The sequence below is a fragment of the Callithrix jacchus genome, chromosome 17 (genome assembly GCF_049354715.1).
Source record: "Callithrix jacchus isolate 240 chromosome 17, calJac240_pri, whole genome shotgun sequence".
Taxonomy (NCBI): domain Eukaryota; kingdom Metazoa; phylum Chordata; class Mammalia; order Primates; family Cebidae; genus Callithrix; species Callithrix jacchus.
The window spans coordinates 14,544,566-14,561,013 of record NC_133518.1 but is presented as its reverse complement, the minus strand read 5'-3'; positions in this window follow the sequence as shown (position 1 = coordinate 14,561,013).

Sequence of the window (16,448 nt, the reverse complement as noted above, 5' to 3'; positions counted from 1 at the left end):
TGAGCCACTGTGCCCAGCCGGGACACAGAGTTTTAATATTGGACCCTTCATGATGGAAAAAGAATGGAGGGATTACTGATTTTTAACATTTTCTTCATACATTTCTGCATTTCACTCATAACAAACAGCATACCTTCATCTGCAATTAATAAGATCCAATAAGGTTTTTTAAAATGTTGGTCGGATCAAAGAGTAGTGTATTAGCCCCCACCCCTCCAAATCCCTGGTTCGGCATGCCTACCAGCACTATTCAGGTTAAGAGTCAAACTGCAAAACAATGATGTATGTGTAAGGTGTAAAAAAGGACCCTAAAGGGAACTAACTATATGAACCCACGTAAAATTAATAAAACCAACCCAATAGTCTCATAGACAGTTTTGTTTTTTTGTTTTTTTTTAATGGGTAAACATAGAAATGGACTTCCTGGTCTTAACGTGTGAAAGTTACATTTGATTTATCTGAGTTCCTTCCTCTGGAAAGGACCCCTAGGCCTCTCAGACAGTATCAAAGAACTGAGACTCACCACATCACGGCATCTAGACAATGAGACTCCAGGCCCTCATTCATTACGATTGCTTCCTTACCCCTTTCCAGTTCCTCTTTTCTCACACGAGGTTTTAGTTCTTCCCTGCTATATAAACCCCTAATTTTAGTCATTCAGGGAGATGAATATGAGACGGATCCCCAGTCTCCTCAGCTGTAGCACCGCATTAAAGCTTTCTTTCTTGGCAATAACTGTTTCAGTGACTGGCTTTCTGTGCGGCCAGCAGCAGGACCCACAGGGAATCCCTGGTGCTTCAGTGACATTAAAAAGCAGAACTTTCTTGTATCTTTCTGTTTTTTATTAGATTTACCTTTTATTTGTTAAATTCTTTAATTTTTAGTTATTATGAATACATAATAGTTGCACATATTTATGGGGTACATGTGATGTGCTGTTACAAACATACAATGTATAAAGATCAGATCAGGGTAATGAGGCTATCCATCACCTTGAATATTTATTATTTCTTTGTGTTAGGAACATTCCAAAAGCACTCTTTTAGTTCTTTTGAAAAATACAATAATTCATTCTTAGCTATAGTCTGCCTATTATGCTACCAAACACTAGATTTTACTCCTTCTGACTCTACTTTTCTGCCCATTAACTGTCTCCTCTTTATCCCCTGCTCCCTGATACCCTTCCCAGCCTCCAGTAACCATCATTCCACTCTCTGTCTCCATGAGGTCAATTTTTTCTTTTAACTCCTATACATAAATGAGAACATATAATATTTGCCTTTCTGTGTCTGGCTTATTTTACTTGACAAAATGTCCTTCGGTTCCATCTGTGGCTGCAAATAATGTTTTCATACTTTTTTATGGTTGCATAATAGTCCATTGTGTATATATCCCACATTTTCTTTATCCGTTCATTCACTGCTGAGCACCTGGTTGAATTCATATCTTAGCCATTGTGAACAGTACTGCAGTAAACATGGGAATGCCGATATTACTTACCTATCTCCTTTCTTTTGGATATTTATCCAGCAATAGGATTGCAGAATCTATTTCTAGTTTTGTTTTTTTTTTTTAGAATTCTCCGCATTGTTCTCCATAGTGGTTGTATTAATTTACATTCCCACCAACAGTATAGGAGGGTTCCTTTTTTCCATATCCTCACCAGCATCTGTTACTGCCTGTCATTTGATACAAGCCATTTTAACTTGGGTAAGATGATTTCTCATTGTGATTCTGATTTGCATTTCATTGATGATTATTAACATTGAGCGTTTTCTTCATATACTTGTTTGTCATTTGTATGTCTTTTTTTGAGAAATGTCCAGTCAGATCCTTTGCCCATTTTTAAGTTGCATTGTTTGTTTTTTGCTACTGAGTTGTTTGAGTTCCTTATATATTCTTGTTAATCTCTTGTCAGATGGATAGCTTGCAAATATTTTCTCCCATTCTGTGGGTTGTCTCTTCACTTTGTGGATTGTTTCCTTTGCTGTGCAGAAGCTTTTTAACTTGATATGATCTCATTTGTCCATGTTTACTATAGTTTCTTGTGATTTTGAGGCCTCAACCAAGAAATCTTTGCCCAGACTAATTGTGTTTTCCCACTTTCAGTTGTTTCATAGCTTCAGAAAGTCCAAGATTTAAGTCTGGAATCTGTTTTGTTTTGATTTTTTTATTCTACAGTAGGAGCCTACTTTCATTCTTCTGCATGGATATATCCAGTTTTTCCACTACCATTTATTCTTTTTTCTTTCTTAAAAAAAATTTTTTTTTTTTTGTAAATGGGGTCTCATTATATTGCTCAAGCTGATCTGTAATTCCTGGGCTCAAGTGATCTTCCAGCCTCAGCTTCCTAAGTAGCTGGGATTACAGGCCCAGTACCATTTATTGAAGAGACTGTCCTTTCTTCAATATATATTCATGGCACCTTTGCCATGAGCTGACTGATAATGTATGTATTTATTTCTGAGTTCCCTATTCTGTTTCATTGGCTCGTGCATCTGTTTTTCATGTCCGTACCATCCTGTATTGGTTATATAATTTATAGTACAATTTGAAGTTAGAAAATGAGATGCTTTCAGTTTCATTCTTTTTGCTCAGAATTGCTTTTAGTATATTTTTGTGCCTATATATATATATATTTTTTTTTTTTTCTTTTTTTTAGGCAGGGTCTCCTTCTATCACCCAGGCTGGAGTAGCATGATCTTGGCTCACTGCAACCTCTGCCTCCCAGTTTCATGTGATTTTTCTGTCTCAGCCTGCCCAGTAACTGGGACTACAGGTGCACACCACCACACCCAGCTAATTTTTGTATTTTTTGGTAGAGATGGGGTTTCACCATGTTGGCCAGGCTGAATTTGATCTCTTGACCTCAAGTGATCTGCCCACCTTGGCCTCCCAAAGTGCTGGGATTATAGGAGTGAGCCACTGCACCCAGCCACGAATCATGATAAATTTTTAAATTATTTTTTCTATTTCTGTGAAGAATGCCATTGATATTTTGATAAGGAATGCATTGAATTTGAAGACTGCTTTGGGTGGTATGGATATCTTAACAATATTGATTCTTCTAATCCATGAACATGGTTTATCTTTCCACTTTTGGGGTCCTCTTCAATTTCTTTAATCAATGTTTTACAGATTTCACTGTAGAGATCTTTCACTTCTTTTCTTTAGTTTATTCATAGGTATTTTATTTGTAATGATTGTTAGTGAGATTTGCTTTCTTGGTTCCTTTTTGATTATTTGCTGTTAGCATACAGAAATGCTACTGATTTTTGTATCCTGCAAACTTACTTAATTTATTTATCAGTTCTAATAGTTTTTTTGTGGAGTCTTTAGGATTTTCTAAACGTAAGATCATATTGCCTGCAAACAAAAATCATTTGACTTCTTCCTTTCCAATTTGAATGCCCTTTATTTCTTTCTCTTGTTTTATGGTTCTGGCTAGGACTTTCAGTACTATGTGGAATAAAAGTGATGAAAATGGACATCCTTGTATTGTTTTAGATCCTAGAGGAAAGGCTTTCAGTTTTCCCCATTCTATGTGATCCTAGCTGTGGATTTGTCATATATGGTTTTTAGCATGTTGAAGTATGTTTTTTTTATACCCAATTTGTTGAACCAGCACCTCTGATGCTCTCATGAGATTGCCAAGACTCACATTCCTTCCCTTCACTCTGGAATTACCTGTTAATTATACTGGTGACTTTCCTTATAGATTCATTATGAGACTGCTTTGCTTGTTGGCAAAACAGTACAAAATTCGAAGTTGCAGGAGGGGCATTAGGGAGGTGGAGAGTTTTACAGGATGAAGTCAGAGAAGAAATGACAGCACACCATGTAGGTGCTTGTAAGTCAGAGTAAGGATTTTCATCTTGTAGGTGAAATAGGGTTCCATTAGATGGTTTTGAGCAGAGGATTGCTATGATTAGGTTTTAACAGAGTTCACTTGACTGACATGTGACTGGACAGGGCATATATATATATACATATATATATGTAAAATGTGTGTGTATGTCTGTGTGTACAATGACTGATTTTTCATGTGTATGTATGTGTGTGTACATATATATATCCCTAAACAATATATTCATAATTGTTAAATGTTTGTGGACTTTACATAAGTTAAGCCATTTTCATACATATTATTCTGAAACTGTACTCCATCTATGATCATGGCATTTATTCACATTGATGTGATTGCAGCTATAGTTTCATTTTTGTGCTTTATAATACTCCATATTTTGTCATTTTACTATTAATGGTCACTAAATTGGTTTTTAATTTATTTTTATTTTTTAGTATTTTGTTAGAGACAATTTCTTGCTATGTTGTTCAGGCTAGATTGTGCAGTGGCTATTCACAGATGTTTGAACTCCTGGCCTCAAGTAATACGCCCACTTTAACCTCTTGAGTAGCTGGGACTACAGGTGCACACCACCGCGCCCCGTTTTCATTTTCTTTTTCAAACATCACTGCACATTCTTGCTCATGATTTCTATTGCACATGTGCAAGATTTTCTGTAGGGAATATATATAGGAAAGGGGTCATTGGGTTGTGGACATATAAGTGATCAACTTTATTAAGCAATGCCAAATGATTTTCCACAGTGATTGCACAAATTTACTCTCTTACCTGTAGTGTATAAACAATTTGATGCTCCATACTCTTACAAACACTTAAGTATAGGACCTTTAAGTATTATATCAATTTATTCTACATTCAACAAAATCAGGCACTATCCTAGGTACCAAGGAGGTATCAGTAAATAAAATATACAAAAATCATTGTCCCGATGGAAATTCCTAATGGGGGAGAAAGAACATAAATAAATAAATAAATAAATAAATAAATAAATAAAATACATAGTATATTAGAGAGTGATGTATAAAGAAGAAAGCAAGAAATAAGAGAATGTATCTGTATGTTGAGGAGGATTTGCAGTTATGTACAGGCTGGGCAGGGAGGGCCTCGCTGACAAGGTGACTTTTAAGCAAAGACCTAAAGAATTCGATGGCATGAGCCTGCAGACGTCTGTAGGAAGAGCGTCCCGGGCAGAGAGAATGACAACTTAAGAAACCTGAAAGGAGAATGCTTTACTTGTTGGAAAAAAGTACAAAATTCAAAGTTGTTGGAGGGGCGTTAGGGAGGGGAAAGTTTTACAGGATGAAGTCAGAGAAGAAATGACAGCATGACATGTACATGCTTGTAAGTCAGTGTAAGGATTTTCACCTTGTAGGTGAAACAGGGATCCATTAGAGGGTTTTGAGCAGAGGATTGATGTGATTTAGGTTTTAACAGAAGTCATTTGGCCGACGTGTAACTGGACAGGGCAAAAGCAATGAGAACAGGTGAAGAGTATTGCAATAATCCAGGTGAGGGATGCTGATGGGTCTGACTAGGATGGTGGTAGTGAAAATGGTGAGAAGTGGTCTAATTCTGGGCATATTTTGAAGTTAGGGGCGAAAAGATCTGCAAATAGATCATATTTGAGATATGAGATAAGGAAGGAAGTCAAGGATAACTTCAAGATTTTGCCAAAGCAGCTAGAAGGATGGGATTGTCTTGAAAGGAGATGAACAGACTGGGGCAGATTTCAAAGGCAATACCTGGGGCTCGTTTTTTAAAAACATGTTAAGAACACTGTAGAAATACCAGTGCAGATGTGAGGCAGGCAGCAAGATGACTCTAGAGTTCAGCTGTCTGAGCTAGAGATATCCAATTGGAATTCATCAGCACAGAAATGGTATGACAGCCACGAAGCTGAATGAAGTCACTTAGGGAATGAAAGCGGATAAGACAACAGAAGAGGTCCAAGGCCAGAGCTCTAGGTCACTTCACTTTAGAATTGCATGAAAACAAAACACCAAAGGAGACAGAGGAGGCTTGTGCAGACAGAGAGGAAGGAAATCAGGAGACTGCCTAGAAAACAGGAAGAAGGCATTTTATGGAGGGAGTAACTGACAGGGTGAAACGTTGCTGACGAGGGAGAACTAAGAACTGAATGCTGTGTTTAACAAGGCAGAGGTTATCGGCCACTTGTCAGTGAAATGTGTTCCAAATATATCCTTCCAATTTGTAGTTTGTCTTCTCCTTTTCTTCATAACTTTAGCTGGACCAGAGTTCTTCATTGTAATGGCATTGGGCTTATTTTTCACTTAGTCGTTCATGCTTTTTGCAACTTGTTTAAATAAAAGTTGTATGTGTGTTTATACATAACATCATTAGGATGCCTGAGTATGAAAAATGAAGTCTTTTGTTAACTTTGGAAATTCCTGGCCATCATCCGTTGAATACTGCCTTCCTTTTTATTCTCTTTTCTCTTTTTAATACTAGTAACACCCATACAGACCTTTTCAATGCCCTCTAGTTCCCAGTTTATGCTTCAGCTCTGTCTCCATAGATGCTTTCCTTGTTTTCAGGAAGAGAGTTACTCAGTCCACCCCACCTAGAGCAGTGGAAGTCTCGTTTGTGTTACCTTAAATTTCAAAGCCCAAAGCAAAGAGGTAGACAGATTTTTAACTCATATTTTAAGTTTCTTATCTCAAAAACCATATTGTTCATTAAAAATTTATAGGTGGATCTTTTTAAAACATGCTTGCTTTTATTTCTTATATTAATATATTGAATTCTCCTGGTAAAAAAATTCTTCAGGACTAGGTATGCTGACTCATGCCTCTAATCCCAGCGCTTTGGGAGGCCAAGGTAGGAGGATTGCTTGAAACCAAGAGTTCTAGACCAGCCTAGGCAACATAATAAGACCCTGTCTCTACAAAGAAAGAAAGAAGAAAGAAGGAGGAGGAGGAGGAGAAAGAAAGAAAGGGAGAGAGAAAGAAAGAAAAGAAAGAAAGAAAGAGAAAGAAGGAGAAGGTGAGGTGACTGGGTGTGGTGGAGGCTGAGTGAAGTGAAACTCTGTTGCAAACCAAGCAGAACCTTTACTGCTTACACATCAGATACACTATTTAATATCTGGTGTCTGATATTTCTGTTACCTGTAATCCCTGTGAATGCACTGTCAGTTGTTATGGCTCTCACCTGTGGTGCTGTGCTTGCTCGTGCATTTTGTGATTTTTCATGGTGAGCTGGTGTTCTTTTGAATTTTTTGTCAATTGAGAATTCTTTGAAGATCTTCTGGGAAAATCTGACTTTCCTTCTTCCATAGGCTTACATGCACTCTTTAGTCAGTATCACTTTAAAATACATCATTGGCTTTGGTTTCATTGGGCTCCCTCAGTAGTATGCATTCTGACCACCAACAAGGAGCCCAAGGAAGGTTATGCAGGTTGGGCACTGTGCAACTGAGTGGGTACCATTTACAACACAGTCTGTGTGAAAAACTGGAGTATTTACCTCACAACCTGTGTGGGCAAACGTAGCAGTCTTGCCACAAACCCCTGAGAGAGCTGCCTTGTACTTACAATTGTGAGAAAAATATTTCCTATGTATTCAGCAGCCTCGAAAATCAAATGAGTTTGATTTCCATCTTCTTCTCTGTGTGTAGTCCTTTGTGGGCCCCAGATCCGTGTGTCTTCTGCTAGATCTCTTGTTTGGATGAGCTATAGCTTTCTTCCTGTTTCCTAAGTCCTGCACATAAGAGCTGGTTTATTCATGCATTCATCAGTGAATGTCTGAGTTATTTTTATTTCTTAACTATTGTCAATGATGCTGCGGTGAACATGGATGTGCAAATATCAATCTGAGATCCTGCTTTTAATTCTTTGCGTATCTACTCAAAGCGCGATGCTAGGTCATATGGTGATTATATTTGTAGTTTTTGAGGAACCTCAGTGCTGTTTTCTACAGCAGCGGCAGCATTTAACGTTCATCAACAGTGCACAAGGGTTCTAATTTCTCCACATACTCCCCTACGCTTGCTATTTTGTTTTGTTTTGCTTTTTATTTTTATTTATTTTATTATTTGTTTTGAGACAGTCTTGCTCCGTCGCCAGGCGCCAGGTTGGAGTGCAATGGTGCGATCTCGGCTCACTGCAACCTCCACCTCCCTGGTTCAAGCAATTTTCCCGCCTCAGCCTCCCGAGTAGCTGGGACTACAGGCGCACGTCACCACACCCAGCTAATTTTCGTATTTTTAGTAGAGATGGGGTTTCACCATGTTGGCCAGGATGGTCTCGATCTCTTGACCTCGTGATCCCCCGGGCTCGGGTTTTCAAAGTGCTGGGATTACGGGCATTAGCCACCGCGCCCGGCTTGTTTGGCTTTTTAATAGTAGCCATCCTAATGAGTGTAAAGTAATATCTCATGGTGGTTTTGACCTTTGTCCTTCTAAAATTTGGGTTGTTTGTCCTTTTGTTGTTATGTTGTGAGGATTCTTTATTTATTCCGAACATATTCCCCTTATCAGATACATTATTTGCAAGTGTTTTCTCACATTCTATAAGTTGCCTTTTTAATTTCTTGATAAATGTCTTTTCACTTTCATGGTGTCCTTTGTTGCACACGCTTTTAATTCTGATGATGTCAAATTTGCCTGTTTTTTAATTCTGTTGCTTTTGTTTCACCTGTTTTTTTTTTCTGGGGTTTTTTTTTTTTTGGTGTCATATCGAAACTCCATTGCCAGATACAAAGTCAAGATGATTTACTCTTATATTTTCTGTTCCAAGAGGTTTATAGTTTTTGTTTTAGGTCTGTGATTCACAATCTTGTGAAAAGCAATCTGACATGAATTCATTAATATTTACGGACTATGCTGTATAAAAAATATATACCTTTAAATATTGTCACATTTGACTTGGTGAAATACTCAGGCTGCGAGAGACCTACAAGATCCAAGACCAACTGAGAAAAGAGACCCAAGTCTTTCTTCCAAGGCTCACTCCACTAGTTGCACTCATGAAATTTTCATTTCTGTGTGCTGATTTTTTCTCTTTTTTTCCTTCTCCTTAGCTTTCTCTCTCTGCCTCCCTTCTGTCCTTTCTTTCTTACTTCCTTTGAATTAGTAACTCTACACCACATGTAGGAGTAACAGCATCATACTTTGGTAACTGGTTCATGGCATATGCTGCAGCCTGTAGGCCCGTAATCCACCTTTGAAGAGTTGCCTCCAAGTTTGCTCCATAGTTGGGTCTTCCATAAACATTCCACCTTTTTATGAGCCAGCTGCTTTGGGATAACAAGAAATACGGTAAAACCAGTGAATCACATGATGTTGCCTTGCTTCTTATCTTTGAATTAAGCCTTCATCAGAGGCAATGCTGAGTAGAAGGCTGTAACGGTGAGCAGAATTCATTCCTGGAAATAGAAGGTAGAGGACAAGTGGAACATGATTACATCTAATTACTTGCTCTCAAACGTCTTGCTTCCTATCCCGCTGATAGTAATTTGTAGTTTATTATCAAAATGTGTTCTGCAAAAATATAACTGTTGGTGAGGATGTGGTGCAAAGGGAATTCTTGTATACTGTTGGTGGGAATGTAAATTGCTATAGTCATTATGGAAACAGTATGGGGTTCTTCAAGAAACTAAAAGTAGAACTACCATATGATCCACCAATCCCACTTTTGGGTATTTACCTAAAAGACCTGAAATGGGTATGTCAAAGAGATGTCTGCATTCCCATGTCTGCTGCAGCGTTATTCACAATAGCCAGGCTATGGAATCAAACTGTGTGTCCATCAACAGGATAAAGAAAATGGGCACATATACACGAAATGTTACTATTCAGCCTTCAAAAGAAAGAAATTGTCATTTGCAACAACGTAGATGGAATTAGAGAACATTATGCTAAGTGAAATAAGCCAGGTACAGAAAGACAAATGCTGCTTATTCTCACTTATATGTGGAAATCAAGACGATCGAACTCATAGAAGCAGAGAATAGAATCGTGGTTACCAGAGACTGGAAGATGGGGGAATGATGGTCTAAGGGCACAAAGCTTCAGTGAGACAGGGGGAATCAATTTTGTAATATTTATTGCACAAACATGGTGGATATAGTTAATGATAGTGTATTGTATATTTCAAAACTGCTGAGAGTACATTCCAAATGTTCTTACCACAAAAATGGTAAGTACGTGAGGTGATGGATGTTAATTAGCTTGACTTAAATATTCAACATTGCATTCACAATTCATAACATTGCTTTGTGTCCCATAAATATACACAACTATAATTTATCGATTTACAATAAATTTTTTTAAGTTTAAAAAAATGTCCTCTGTGGACCAACTGCCGCAGCATTATCTGAGAGCTTGTGCAAAATGTAGGTTCTCAGATCACAACCCAGGCCTGCTGAAGCAAAAACTTTGGGGATGGGTTTTAAAAATTTTTGTTTTGACAAGTTCTCCAGGCGATTCTGATGTTCTCTGAAGTTTGAGAAACAATTATTTGGTTTTAGTGCTTAAAGGAGGAGTGTGTCCACCAGGGGGCGCAGCAATGATTCCACTGGGCTGAAAGATAAGATTACCACTTTTTTTTTTTTTTTTTTTGAGACGGAGTTTCGCTCTTGTTACCCAAGCTGGAGTGCAATGGCGCGATCTCGGCTCACCGCAACCTCCGCCTCCTGGGTTCAGGCAATTCTCCTGCCTCAGCCTCCTGAGTAGCTGGGATTACAGGCACGCGCCACCACGCCCAGCTAGATTACCACATTTTTATGTTCCTCAGGCTTTTGGTGGTTAGGATTTTCTCTCTCTTTTTTTAACTTTAAGTTCTGGGATACAAGTGCAGAACGTGCAGGTTTGTTACATAGGTATCCATGTGCCATGGTAGTTTGCTGCACCCATCAATCCATCATCTAGGTTTTAAGTCCCACATGCAGTAGATATTTGTTCCAATGCTCTCCCTTCCCTTCCCCCCAACCCCCAACAGACCCCAGTGTGTGATGTTCCCCTCCCTGTGTCTGTGTATTCTCATCGTTCAACTTCCACTTTTGAGTGAGAACATGCAGTGTTTGTTTGTTTGTTTTCCTGTGTTAATTTGCTGAGAATGATTGCTTTCAACTTCATCCATGTTCTTGCAAAGGACATGAACTCATTCTTTTTTATGGCTCCATAGTATTCCATGTTATATCTGTGCCACATTTTCTTTAGCAAGTCTATCATTGATGGGCATTTGGGTTAGTTCCACGTCTTTGCTATTGTAAATAATACTGCAATAAACATATGTGTACCTGTGTCTTTATAGTAGAATTATTTATAATCCTTTGGTTATATACCCAGTAATGGGATTGCTGAGTCAAATGGTATTTCTGGTTCTAGATCCTTGAGGAATCACCACACTGTCTTCCACAATGGTTGAACTAATTTACACTCCCACCAACAGTGTAAAAGCATTCCTATTTTGCCATGTATTCTCCAATGTCTGTTGTCTCCTGACTTTTTAATGATTACCATTCCAACTGGTGTGAGATGGTATCTCATTGTGATTTTGATTTGTGTTTCTCTAATGACCAGTAATGATGAGCTTTTTTCATGTTTGTTTGCTGCATAAATGTCTTCTTTTGAGAAGTGTCTATTCATATCCTTTGCCCACTGTTTGATGGGGTTGTTTGATTTTTTCTCTTAAATTTGTTTAAGTTCCTTGTAGATTCTGGAGATTAGACCTTTGTCAGATGGGTAGATTGCAAAAAATTTCTTCCTCTGTAGGCTGCCTGTTCACTCTGATGATAGTTTCTTTTGCTGTACAGAAGCTCTTTAATTAGATCCCATTTGTCAATTTTGGCTTTTGTTGCAATTGCTTTTGGTGTTTTAGTCATTAAGTCTTTACCTATGCCTATGTCCTGAATCGTATTGTCTAGGTTTTCTTCTAGGGTTTTTATGGTTTTAGGTTTTACATTTAAGTCTTCAACCCATCTTGAGTTAATTTTTGTACAAGGTGTGAGAAAGAGGTCCAGTTTCTGTTGTCTGCATATGGCTAGCCAGTTTTCCCAGTACCATTTATTAAATAGTGAATCCTTTTCCCATTGCTTGTTTCTGTCAGATTTGTCGAAGATCAAAAGGTTGTAGATGTGTGGTGTTATTTCTGAGGTATCTGTTCTGTTCCATTGGTCTGTATATTTCTTTTGGTACCAGCACCATGCTCTTATGGTTACTGTAGACTTGTAGTATAGTTTGAAGTCAGGTAGTGTAATGCCTCCAGCTTTGTGTTTTTTGCTATATGGGCTTTTTTTTTTCTCCTCACTGGGCAGGGCGTCTGTGAAGGAAAGGCAGCACTCCCAGTCAGAGGCTTACAGGTAAAACGCCCATGTCCCTGAAACAGAGCACCTGGGAGGAGGGGCTGCTGTGGGCACAGCGGCAGTAGATTTAAACTTTGCTGTCTGGGGGCTCCGAAGAGAGCAGTTAATCCTGACAAGGGAGCTTCTCCCAGCACAGTGCACCAGCTCTGCTAAAGAACAGACTGCCTTCTCAAGTGGGTCCCCGACCCCCATGCCTCCTGACTGGGAGATACCTCTCAACAGGGGTCGACAGATACCTCAGATAAGAGAGCCCTGGGTGGCATCAGGCCAGTGCCCCTCTGTGATGAAGATTCCAGGGGAAGGAGTAGGCAGCAATCTTTGCTGTTCTGCAGCCTCCGCTCGTGATACCCAGGCAAACAGGGTCTGGGGTGGACCTCCAGCAAACCGCAGCAGACCTGCAGCAGAGGGGCCTGACTGTTAGAAGAAACACTAACAAACAGAAAGCAACAACATCAACAAAAAAGACCCCCGCACAAAAACCCCATCCAAAGGTCATCAGTCTCAAAAATCAAAGGCAGATAAATCCGTGTAGATGAGGAAAAACCAGCTCAAAAATGCTGAAAATTCCAAAAACCAGAACGCCTCTTCTCCAAATGATCGCACCTCCTCTCCAGCAAGGGCACAAAACTGGAAGGAGAATGAGATTGATGAATTGACAGAAGTAGGCTTCACAAACTCCTGTGAGCTAAAGGAGCATGTTCTACCCCAATGCAGGGAAGCTACAAACCTTGATAAAAGGTTACAGGAACTAATAACTAAAATAACCAGTTTAGAGAGGAACATAAATGACCTGATGGAGCTGAAAAACAGAGCATGAGAACTTTGTGAAGCACACCCAAGTATCAATAGCCAAATCGATCAAGTGGGAGAAAGGATATCAGAGATTGAAGATCACCTTACTGAAATAAGGCATGAAGACAAGATTAGAGAAAAAGAATGAAAAGGAATGAACAAAGCCTCCAAGAAATATGAGACTACGTGAAAAGACCAAACCTACATTTGATGGGTGTACCCAGTGAGGAGAAATCTAGAGAAGCACCCTGGCCATAGCAGTTTTGCATGCTGTGGCAAATTCTGCCTAGTCCAGACCTCCTAGCCTCCTTAGCACTGTCAGGGGAAAACCATGTACTAAAATCTCAGTAATAGTGGACACCCCTTCCCCCTCACCAAATTCAGTTGTCCCAGGTCAACTCTCCTTAATAATTGGGTATCAATATTGCTTCATTAATTGTGACCAATGCATCATACTAACATAAAATATTAACAATAGAGAAAACTGCATATAGGATATTCAGGAACTCTCTAGACTATCTTCACAATTTCTTTGCAAATCACATCTAGATGAACCCTTGTCTCTTGTAACAGTTTTACACTTAAACTCTATTTTGTCTGAGATTAGTATGACCAATCTAGTTTCTTTTTGGTTACTATTTGCAATAATATCTTTTTCCATCTTTTCCATTCCGACCTATGTGTGTTCCTAGATCTAACATGAGTTCCTGATAGGCAGCATGTAGTGGGATCACGGTTTTTAAAATTAATGTTTTCAGCCTTTTTATTTATCTATATCATTTTATTGAGGAATTTGATCCATTTATATTTAAAGAATTATGGATAAAGAAGGATTTGCCATTTGTTATTTGTTTTCTATGTGTCTTGTAGCTTCCTTTGTTCCCTCATTTCCTCCATTATCACCTTCCCTTGTGTTTAGTTGACTTTTTATAGTGACAGATTTTTATTACCATTTTATTTCCTTTCTTGTAGATTCTACAAGTATTTTCTTTGTGATTGCCATGAAGATTATATATGATATCCTAAAGTTATGAAATCTATTTTGAATTGATACCAACTTGACTTCAATTTCATAAAAAACCTGTACTTCTTTAAAGCTCTATCCCTTGCCCCTAACTCCACATTATTGTCCCAAGTTAGATCTTTATATATGTGCCCATTAACATAGATTTACAATTGTTTTATGCAGCTGTGTTTTAGATATTGTAGAAAATGTAGTTTGTAAATAAAAGTATAATAATTCTGATTATATTTTATTATGTGTTTCCCTTTACTGAAGATCTTTATATCTTCATAAGGCTTTGAGTAAGAGAGTTCGGCAAGGTGGATGTGTACAGATCAATATAATAATAATGGTTAAAATTTTTTTTTTTGGAGATAGGGTCTCTCTCTGTAGCCCTGGCTGGAGTGGAGTGATGTGATCACAGCTCACTGCAGCTTTGACCTCCTGGGTTTAAATGATTCTCCCACCTCAGCTTCTTGAGTCACAGGAACACAGGCCCGAGCCATGATGCCTGGCCAATTTTTGTATTTTTTGTAGAGATGGGGTTTTGCCATGTTGCCCTGGCTGGTCTCAAACTCCTGACCTCAAGTGATCTGCCTGCCTTGGCGTCCCAAAGTGCTGGGATTATAAGTGTGAGCCCCCGTGACTGGCCAATAATTAAAAATTTTGTTTGTGTTTATTATGTACCAGACTTTGTGCTAAGTATGTTAAGTGTAAACTCTGTTAATCTTCACATTAATCATATGACAAGACTACTGTAACCACCTCGTTTTGCAGAGTTGGAAGCTGAGACACAGAATTTACTAATCTGTTCAAGTCAGTGGCAGAACTAAGATTTGAACTCCATCAATCCGGACCCTCAGACAATGCTCTCAACCACTATGTTGCACTGTTTCTCAACGTTCATGCCTACTCCCTGCATCAGCTGCATTAAAATGTCATTAAGAGACATAGATCCCATTCACGGTGTCAAAAGTAACTAAATACATACAACCTCCAGCAATTTAATGCAATTCTATCACAATCTCTGAAAGATTGCACGTGTGTGTGTGTGTGTGTGTGCGTCTGCATGTACACAACTTCCAGATGATTCTTAAATTCACAGGAAAAAGTAAAAGCTGAGAATAGCTCACATTGCTGAACCACAAGACTAAAGAAAGGGAACATACATCCCTGATATCAAGATTGATAGTAAAGCGACAGTGGTTAAAACCGGATGATATGATTGACCAATGAGTGGATAAATCTAATGTCTTATACACATTAAATAGAACGTTATTCAACCTTCAAAAGGAAGGAAATTCTGGCATATGCTACAACATGGAAGAACCTTGAAGACATTATACTAAGTAAAATAAACCAGTCACAAAACGGTAAACATTGCATAATATATGAGATACTTAAGAGAGTTAAATTTGTAGACAAATTAAGGAGAATGGTAGCTACCAGGGGGTAATGGGATGTTACTGATTAATATATACAGCATTTCATTTTGGGCTCATGAACACTTTGTGGAGATGAAGAGTGGTAATGGTGGCACAATGTCAGGGTACTTAATGCCACTCAATTGAACATTCAAAAAGGATTAAAATAATTAACTCCATATTAAGTATGGTTTACCACAATTTTTTTTTTTTTGAGATAGAGTCTCACTCTGTAGCCCAGGCTGGAGTGCAGTGGTGTGATCTCAGCTCACTGCAACCTCTGCCTCCTGGTTAAGCAATTCTCCTGCTTCACCTTCCAAGTAGCTGGGATTTCAGGCACGAATCACCATGCCCAGCTAATTTTTGTATTTTTTAGGAGAGACGGGTTTCACCATGTTGGCCAGTCTGGTCTTGAACTCCTGCCCTCATGCTCCGCCCACCTCAGAGGCTCCCAAAGTGCTGGGATTACGGGCGTGAGCCACCACGCCTGGCGTACCATAATTTTTTAAATCAAAACAACATGGCGTAAGAGCAGGAATGGACAACTAGATCAATAGGTGAAGAATAACCACAGAAACAGAACCACGAGAGCTTGGTGTGTGATAGAAGAAACATTAAAATCAGCGGGGAAAATGAGGGACTAATCAATAAACAGTGTTGGACAACCGGCTATTTATTTATTTATTTATTTTTATTTTTTTCTTATTTTTTTATTGCATTTTAGGTTTGGCGGTACATGTGCAGAGCATGCAATACAGTTGCATAGTACACACATGGCAGTGTGTTCTGTTTGCTTTCACCCCTTCATCCACATTTGGCGTTTCTCCCCAGGCTATCCCTCCCCACCACCCCCTCCCACTGGCCCTCCCCTTTTCCCCCCAATAGACCCCAGTGTTTAGTACTCCCCTCTCTGTGTCCATGTGTTCTCATTTTTCATCACCCGCCTATGAGTGAGAATATGCGGTGTTTCATTTTCTGTTCTTGTGTCAGTTTGCTGAGGATGACGTTCTCCAGATTCATCCATGTCCCTACAAACGAC